The following is a 9007-nucleotide window of genomic DNA, read 5'->3' on the forward strand; positions in this document are numbered from 1 at the left end:
ATGGCGTTATCTTTATTGCTACCTCCTTCCCCGTCAATGTATTGGTCCACAGCGCAAACGTATTAGTTTAACAAAATCCACATCTAAAATTGTGGCATAGATACGTTATTTCCCCTGTGCAATTCCAGTCTGACATCACATCGTCATAAAACAAATACCGGAAACAGACCGAAAACATTTTAAAAAATAAAATAATACTTTATTCCGAGTGTGCTTGTTTTTCTCTTTGAAAGTCATCACATAACGGCATTGTAATACACGGTCCGGCTGCATTAAATATTCCATATCTGCAATAGGTTTTCTATTTATAGAGCCCTGATGAGAAGACTTCTAGACAAACATGAGGAACTGCCGCCAACACTGAAAACGTGACGTGGATCATAAATATATCAGCAATTAAACAACATCTTACATTTATTTTCACACAATACGTCTCTTTGCAGTATCAAAACTAATTCGGCTGACTTTTATATTTGATCCAATTGGTAGATAGGCTGTATTTACACCATAAAGGTGCACAGCTGATATAAAGGGACACCTAGTGGTTAAAGCATGTTATTGAATTTCATTATTTTTATTATTAGATATTAATAGAGAACCGCAGTGACGCGTCGTAAAACCCGGAGGTAAACTTCTTCCGGTTCCTTCATGAAAAACCAATGCAAATTCTCCATAGGATTTTGGAAAATAGCTTGAAATAAGGTCTGTGGTTGATACACATTTAAGAGAGGGATCACGTTTTGTTCAGCTGGATAATCTCCACATGTCAACCCTACTTTTATAATTTTTGAATCATAAATCTAGTCGCCAAAAGCGAAATGCTAACGTTATGCTATAAACGAACTACAAGCCAGTGCAGCAGCAGGGTCAACGTTAAGATCATTTCAACTGACTTGCACTGAAACTGCGCTTTGAACACTTTAAATATATTAACATTTTAAAGTGTATACCCCGGTTATCTAGGCCCTTTTTGTTTTGTTTAATGTATACCACGTTTATCTAGGCCCGTTTTGTTTTATGTATACATGTCACCACTGTTGGAAACGATATTTCTGGATGTATAACACATGTCGAATTTTTGACAATAAAGCTGAATTTGACTTTCGCGTGCTTGCATATTTGAACAAAGCTTTTCATTTTAGCCACACTGAATTTAACTAGAAGTCATGGCTGTGTCAATTACCAGTCTGATATCATTTTACAAAGATGACACGAAGAGTGTAGATAGAGGAGAGAACCACTACAAGTCAGGACACGTAACAGTGCAGCCTAGATGAAGGTGTGCTTACCGGTGTTGTCAGGGCTAGCATGAGGGACAAGGTTTATAGTGTCGGTGAGTAGTGATAGCAAGAGTACCGTTAACCTAGAGTTAATTTATTCACATTAATTCCCATCAACAAATCAATTGTATGTGTCACATGAAATCTTTATTAGGCAAGGCAAGGCAAGTTTATTTATATAGCACTTTTCAACACAAGGCAATTCAAAGTGCTTTACAAAAAATGAAAGACATTAAAAAAGGCATTTAAAATCAGTCATTAAAAAGAAAAGCTAATAAAATAAACATTAAAAGAAAAAATACATGGATAAAAGTTACAGTGCATTCTAAGATATGAATAGTTCAATTAAAAGCAGCAACAAAAAGAAAAGTCTTCAGCCTGGATTTAAAAGTAGTAAGAGTTGCAGCGGACCTGCAGGTTTCTGGGAGTTTGTAATAATAATAATAATAATGGCTTTAATTTATAAAGCACTTCATATTTGCATTCAAATCCCGAAGTGCTAACATCGTAAAAAGAATAAAAAGCAATAAATAAAAATAAATAAGTAAAAAGAATAAAATAAGATAAAAGGGTGATAATAAATAAATAAAAGGTCTAGGGAAAGGCTCTATTGAAGAGGTGGGTGTTGAGGCCTTTTTTAAAAACCTCCACGGTCTGTGATGCTCTCATGTGGTCGGGGAGAGCGTTCCACAGACTGGGGGCAGCCGAGCAGAAGGCCCGGTCTCCCATGGTACGGAGCTTAGTCCTCGGGGGTTTGAGGAGGTTTGAGTTGCTGGAGCGGGTGGTCCGCACAGAGGTAAGGGGGGTGAGGAGTTCCTTGAGGTATGGAGGGGCTGTTCCATAGATACACTGGTGTGTGAGGACGGAGACCTTGAATTCGATCCTCAATTCCACGGGGAGCCAGTGTAGTGATTTCAGGATGGGGGTGATATGATCATATTTGCGCACCCTCATCAGGATCCTAGCAGCGCTGTTCTGGATGTACTGGAGCCTCTGGATGCTTTTCTTAGGGATCCCGATGAGGAGTGCATTGCAGTAGTCCAGCCTTGAGGAGACAAAGGCGTGGACTAGCTTTTCCGCATCGAACAGAGTGAGTGAGGGGCGGAGTTTGGCGATGTTCCTGAGGTGATAGAAGGAGTTTTTGCACAGCTGTTTAATGTGGGCCTCAAAGGTCAGATGGGCGTCCATTTTCACACCCAAGTTGGTGACTGTTGAGGAGAGGGTAATGTCCTGGCCGGAGAAGGTGATGGTCGTGATGGTGGATGACCGAACCTGATGTGGGGTGCCAACTATAATGGCTTCGGTCTTGGAGCTGTTGATTTTCTGGAAGTTTAGCTTCATCCACGCCTGTATCTCCTCCAGGCAGGTAGTGAGTGTGGGTGAAGGCAGGGCTGCAGAGGAGGTAGGGTTGATCCTGAGGTACAATTGGGTGTCATCAGCGTAACAATGGAATGATACTCCATGTCGGCTGATGATAGAGCCAAGGGGGAGCATATAGAGTGTGAAAAGGGTGGGGCCGAGAACTGATCCTTGAGGGACACCACAGGTGACGTTGTGGGTACCCGACTCTGCCTCACCCAAGGAGACGTACTCTGTTCTCCCGGTGAGGTATGATGTGAACCAGTCAAGGGGAGAGTCAGAGAGTCCGATGGTGGAGTGCAGACGATGGAGGAGGATGCCGTGATCGACGGTGTCGAAAGCTGCAGTGAGATCAAGGAGGATGAGGAGAGAGGGAGAGCCAGCATCAGCCGTCATCAGCAGGTCGTTGGTGACTCTGACCAGGGCAGTTTCTGTACTGTGGCCTGAGCGGAAACCAGACTGGAACTTCTCAAATAGGTTGTTGGAGTTTAGGTGGTCCTGGAGCTGAGCAGCAACTATTTTTTCCAGCACCTTTGACAGAAATGGAAGGTTGGAAATGGGTCTATAGTTGGCCAGGACTCCCGGGTCAAGGGAGGGTTTTTTAAGACTAGGTTTGATGACAGCGGTTTTTAGGGCAGAGGGGACATGGCCAGACTGGAGAGAGAGGTTTGCGATCTTGGTGATCATGGGGCTCAGGGTGCAGATGTACGATTTCACCAGAGCTGACGGAAGGGGGTCCAGGACACAGGTGGAGGGCTTCATCCTCCTAACGATGCCCTCAACCTCTTGCTGAGAGATGACCGTGAAACAGCGAAGAGGCTGGGTTGTCCCAGGCTGTGGGTCAGTAGTTGGAACTGGAGGTGCAGAGGGGCTAGAGAGGATGGAGCGGATGGTGTCAACTTTATTTTTGAAGAAGGCGGCGAAGTTTCTACACTGCTTCTCAGTGGAGTCGGAGTGTAGAGGAATTTGGGGTTTGAGGAGGTGGTTTATTGTGGAGAAGAGTTGCTTGGAGTTTCCAGTACTGTTGTTGATGATGATGGAGTAGTACTGGGATCGTGCATCACTGAGGGACTGTGCGTAGGCCTTCTGGTGTTCACGATAGGCTAACAGGTGAACAGTGAGTCCTGAGGCCTTGAGCCGCCGCTCAAGGACACGCCCAGCTGTCTTCATTCTCCGCAGCTCGCCGGTGTACCATGGGGCTGAGCGCGAGAAGGTGACCATCCTGGTTTTGAGGGGGGCGTGTAGATCAAGGAGACTGTTAAGGGACTGGTTGTAATATGCCACTGACTCATTTACTGATGAGAAGTTGGCGGAGGAAATATGCTGGAGGTCCAGGGTCATGATGTCCGGGTTGATGATCCTCAGGTTCCTGAAGCGGATTTGGCGTTTGGGCTTGCTGAGTGGAGACTGGAAAAAGAGCTCCAAATAGATGGTCTTGTGGTCAGACACCCCCAGGTCATACACTAGCAGATTGCTGATGGGGGCGGAGTTTGTGATGACCAGGTCCAGCGTATGGCCCTTGGCGTGTGTGGGGACATCAACATGCTGTGTGAGATTGAGACAGTCCAGGAGCAGCAGAAACTCCGTGGCAAAATGGCAGGAGGGAGAGTCGACGTGAATATTCAAATCTCCAAGTATGATAATATTGGCAGAGGATGTGCATAGCGTAGTGAGAAGGTCTTGTATCTCTGGAATGAAAGCAGAATTGGGTTTGGGTGGCCGGTAGATCAGAAGTATTGTCAGAGCGAAGGGGGGTTTACATTTAAATGCAAGGCATTCAAAAGAGGACAATACAGGCAGGGGCAGGAGTGACAGTTCCAATTCCTTTCGGTAGATAACAGCTAGGCCTCCACCACGACCAGTGTTGCGGGCTTTCTCCAAGTAGCTGTAGCCAGGAGGGCAGGCTTCATTGAGTGTGGAGTAAACCTCTGGCTGATGCCAGGTTTCCGTGAGGCACATGAAGTCCAATTTCTTATCAGTGATGTGGTCTTGAATGAAGGATGCTTTATTGCTGAGAGATTGTGTATTGAAAAGTTCTATTTTGGCTTTAGAAGATGTGGTGAATCTCTGTAGGGGCCGGAGTAGGCTGTAATCCACTCCACGTTTTCCAGACTCCTTCGTGTGTGGTGGTCTCGCGATGCTCTCCGTGTATTCATGCAGCGGTCTCGCGATGTTTCTGGCGCGATTTGACCCCGCTGTAGCCGGGCTCTGATGACGCGTCAGATGTGCGACACGACGGCAGACAGAGTGGATGGATGGAATTTCTGCATCTCCGTGCTGGGAATATACAATTTGTCCTCTTCTTTGGCTTCGGTGGATATAGTGGTGCCGACGAAGAAGTCCAAGTTGTTTAATGACTGAGGTGCAGGTTGGGGCGTTGGAGTGGTTGAGACTCAGGAGTTGGGGAATGGAAAACTTCAACATAGCAACAGGTCGGGCGCCGAAGAAGTTTGATAGCGGTGTTTAGCAGCGAGGGCTAACAGCAACGAGACAGCTAGAAGGCTATCCCGTTGGTATACCTCATGTCCGGGAAAGAAACAGAGGCTTGGGAGTCCGCCTGCTATCACAGTAGTAGCGGGAGAGAGGCAAGAAGTCAGCCGGAGATAGTCAGCGAGTTTGGGCGATACAGCAGGTGAGTTTGGGTGGTACAACAGGTGCGTCCCGACAGCCGTCGGGTCCAAAACCGTCAATGATCACGAGGTTTAAGATATAAAAGCACTTGTAAAACAGACTAAAAGTTTAGCCATGTAACTATAGCTTAAAAACAGATAAAATAGCTTAAAAGCAGATAAAATAATATATCCAGATATTTGGAGCATAATAACTGAACGCTGCTTTACCATGTTTAGTTCTGACTCTGGGGACAGAAAGCTGACCAGTCCCTGAAGACCTGAGACATCTGGATGGTTCATCATTTAGCAGGAGGTCAGAAATGTATTTTGGTCCTAAACCATTCAGTGCTTTATAAACAGCAGCAGTATTTTGAAATCTATTCTTTGACACACAGGAAGCCAGTGTAAAGACTTCAGAACTGGAGCGATGTGATCCACTTTCTTAGTGTTCTGAATCAGTTGCAGCTTTCTAATAGATTTTTTAGTGAGACCTGTGAAGACACCATTGCAGTAGTCCAGTCTACTGAAGATAAAAGCATGGACACGTTTTTCCAAATCCTGCTGTGACATTAGTCTTTTAATCCTAGATATGTTCTTTAGGTGATAGTAAGCTGATTTAGTAACTGTTTTAATGTGACTGTTGAAACCAATAACTAATTTAACCCGCTGAGAAGAGAGCCCACCTCCGAAGATCGTGACTGGCTGAGGGACAGACTCGGGGGCAGGTTTTCAGGAATTTCTTGGCTTCTCTCCTCCGAGCCAGAAGAGGAACACTACAGCTTGGAAACAGTTACTGTTCCTGAAATTATCAAATCTGTTGGGCATCAGGGACCTGAGGCAATTGTGGCAAGCATGGCATTGTCTGAAGAGCAACAGAGGGCAATTCAGGTGGCTACCACTGGTCAGCGAACCAACCCAAACTGGCATTTGTTCAGGAAAGGAAGGTTGACTGCCAGCAACTTTGGAGCTGTCCTGAGGTCAAAGCGTGTGACTGCTTCCTTTATTGCCAGGGTGCTAGGGCAACAACAGGCCCTTGATGGTGTTTTGTCTGTACAGTGGGGGACTATGAATGAATGTGAGGGCGTCAGGGCATTCACCACTGCAACCCAGATGCAGGTCCATGAGTCAGATTTGTGGCTCTCCCTATCAGGATTGTTGGGGGCATCTCCAGATGGTCTGGTAGGGTCTTCCGCTGTGCTGGAGGTAAAGTGTCCCTACGGAGCCAGGGAAATGACAATTAGTGAAGCATTGCAAATCAAGGGCTTCTCTGTCAGTAAGGAAGGAGAAACATTCAGCCTGCGTGAGGAACATCCTTACTGGCACCAAGTGCAAGGTCAGCTTCACCTCACTGCAAGGAAGAAGAAATAAAAAAATTGTGAATTGTTTGTAATTTACATTTACTCGCCTTTGCAATGTTGTGGTTGTTAGAGTGTTAGGTTTCCTGTCAGCTCGTCTGTTGGGAAGATATAAAATATTAGTTTCATGGAAGTCACACCGTCACATATACTGTAAGAGCATTAAGACATACAGTACATAGGCTAAAACAAAACATCTAAAGATATAACCTTGCACTTTGATAAGTCTCGTGGACATTTTCACTATTTTGACATTTTTATAGATCAAAATTGAACTAAAGAAATAAATGGTAGATTAATCCATATTGAAAATAGGTGTCAGCTGCTACACTAATTATAATAGTTATATTTCTTAATTAATTAAGATAAGATATTACTGTATTGATCCCAATTTGGGAAATGTTTGTGTTGCAGCAGCATAACAAGAAAAACAAAATATAAGTTATTATATATACAAAAGTATGTGAGGGATGGAATATTAAATTGAATATAAATGTAAAATGTACATGTGATTTTACGTCCAAGAGAAGCTATGGAGCAGAGAGTTCTCTGCCAGCCAGAGATGATTTGTTATTAGTTCAATATGTCAAACTGATAAAGGTAACGTCAGCTTACCTCATGGCACGAATCCAGACTCTCCTTTGGAAAACATTGGCCGGGAAACGATAGAACAAGCACGTTTCATGCAAAGACCTGTGGCTGCAACCCGGAGCAAAGCAACAAACCATTGCGTAGCTAACTAGTAGCGCTAGCTTTAGCTAACGTTAGCTAACGAAACGAACTGCCGAGTAAAATTGGAAAACACTGGTAATTAATTATTCTATAATTTGTCAAACTATGGTGTTAAAAACGACAATTTCAAAAATACAGATTTTAATAGTCAGATATAGATATACAGATACTCAGTGCTTGAATTGGAATAAAAAAGGTGCCAGTACTCTAAATCAGCAACAAGTATTTGGCACAAAGTCATAGTATCCTATAATGCTGGTGGGTTTGTCTCTTTACTTTATATTTTAGAAAGGCTCACTGTACTTAAACAAAATGACTCAGGGTGCATCTGAGATTAGAGGGGGTGCAGTGGTAAAGTGCTATTTTTGTGGGGAGTGGACCTGACACCCTCTAGTCTAGGGGGGTCCGGGGGCATGCTCCCCCGTGAACATTTTTTTTTAAATATTGAAGTTAGATGCATCAATCTGGTGCACTTTGAGAGCAAAATGAAGAGATATATGGATACCTCTCAACATCCATAATGAAACAACTGTAAACAGATTTACTTTTTCTTTATGGATATAAAAGAAAGTAAAGCTTGACTCCTACTGGCTGGTAAAATGACTCCTCGTCCCTGAGGCCACTACCAGTTTTTTGTGCCATTTTGCTGGATTTATTTGTCAATAGCGTTGCTGCACAAAGTGATAGCCCTCTAGTTTAAAACTACTACCCCAAAAGAAACATATGGAGATGGGTTACTATTTAAAAAAAAATGCAAATCTATTTGGGAACAGTGGGGCCGGGCCTCAAATCCTATAGGGGGGTCCGGGGGCATGCTCCCCCGGTAAGATTTTTTTTTAAATGTTGGACTTAAATGCATCAATCTGGTGCATTTTGAGGGGGAAATAAAGAGACTACACCCATATGAAAGAAAAATGTATACATTTAAATAATCATAAAATCATAAGTACATGGCCATAACCAATAACATACAATATCCAATATGAAAAAACATTGAAACTTGTTTATTTATTTGTTTTTGGTTCATTTATAGTTGTGAGTGTGTCTGGGCTCCTGAATCGGCCTCTCCTTTCTCCCTCCTCTCCCCCCTGCTCCTCTTTGAGGCAACAGCAAAGACTAGTTTTAGCTCTCAACAAGTTTATCTTACCTTTTTTCACCTAGTTAACATTTTGTTTGTATTATTCATGCATATTTTACTAATCACTACCCCCTGAAATGGAAATATGTGTTTACATAAATGGTGACCGAACCGTTTGAGACCCACTGAGATAACTTAAACTAAGTTAACTATCTAAAGACTCAGAGAGTAATTTACCTCACCAGAGCTGTAGTTTTCAGCCTCTCAGTCTGACAGCAAAGGACTCTCCCTCCACCTTGTTGTTGAAACAGCTCCTTATATCCGTTAGCGCAGCTAGCTAGCACCAGATGGTAACAACAATACACGTAACCGGTGCGCACGCTTTCTCGCTCGCGCCACACATACACCAACACACACCCTCCCGAGCTTGAATGACACACAGAGACCAATCGAGGGCATTAGTATGATCTGTATGAAAGTGGCAATGTCGGCAGGCCACGTCATGTAGACAGCCAGTCACCCTCTGTGAGGCAGAGTCAGACCCACATTTGCGCTGCGTTTCGTTTACAATATATACGTATATTGCCGGCG

General features: G+C 43.8%; 1 long non-coding RNA gene across 1 annotated transcript; it reads right to left on the reverse strand.

Moving 5' to 3' along the window:
• Window positions 1-5509: 5509 nt before the first annotated feature.
• LOC307012889 lies at window positions 5510-7461 on the reverse strand. Its single transcript, XR_013800760.1, has 3 exons — window positions 7222-7461; window positions 6657-6704; window positions 5510-6465 (listed from the first exon to the last, which is right to left on the reverse strand). It is a non-coding gene; the product is annotated as an uncharacterized lncRNA (long non-coding RNA).
• Between the last annotated feature and the right edge of the window lie 1546 nt (window positions 7462-9007).

Source organism: Notothenia rossii (assembly GCF_949606895.1).
Source record: "Notothenia rossii genome assembly, chromosome: 1".
NCBI classification, from domain to species: domain Eukaryota; kingdom Metazoa; phylum Chordata; class Actinopteri; order Perciformes; family Nototheniidae; genus Notothenia; species Notothenia rossii.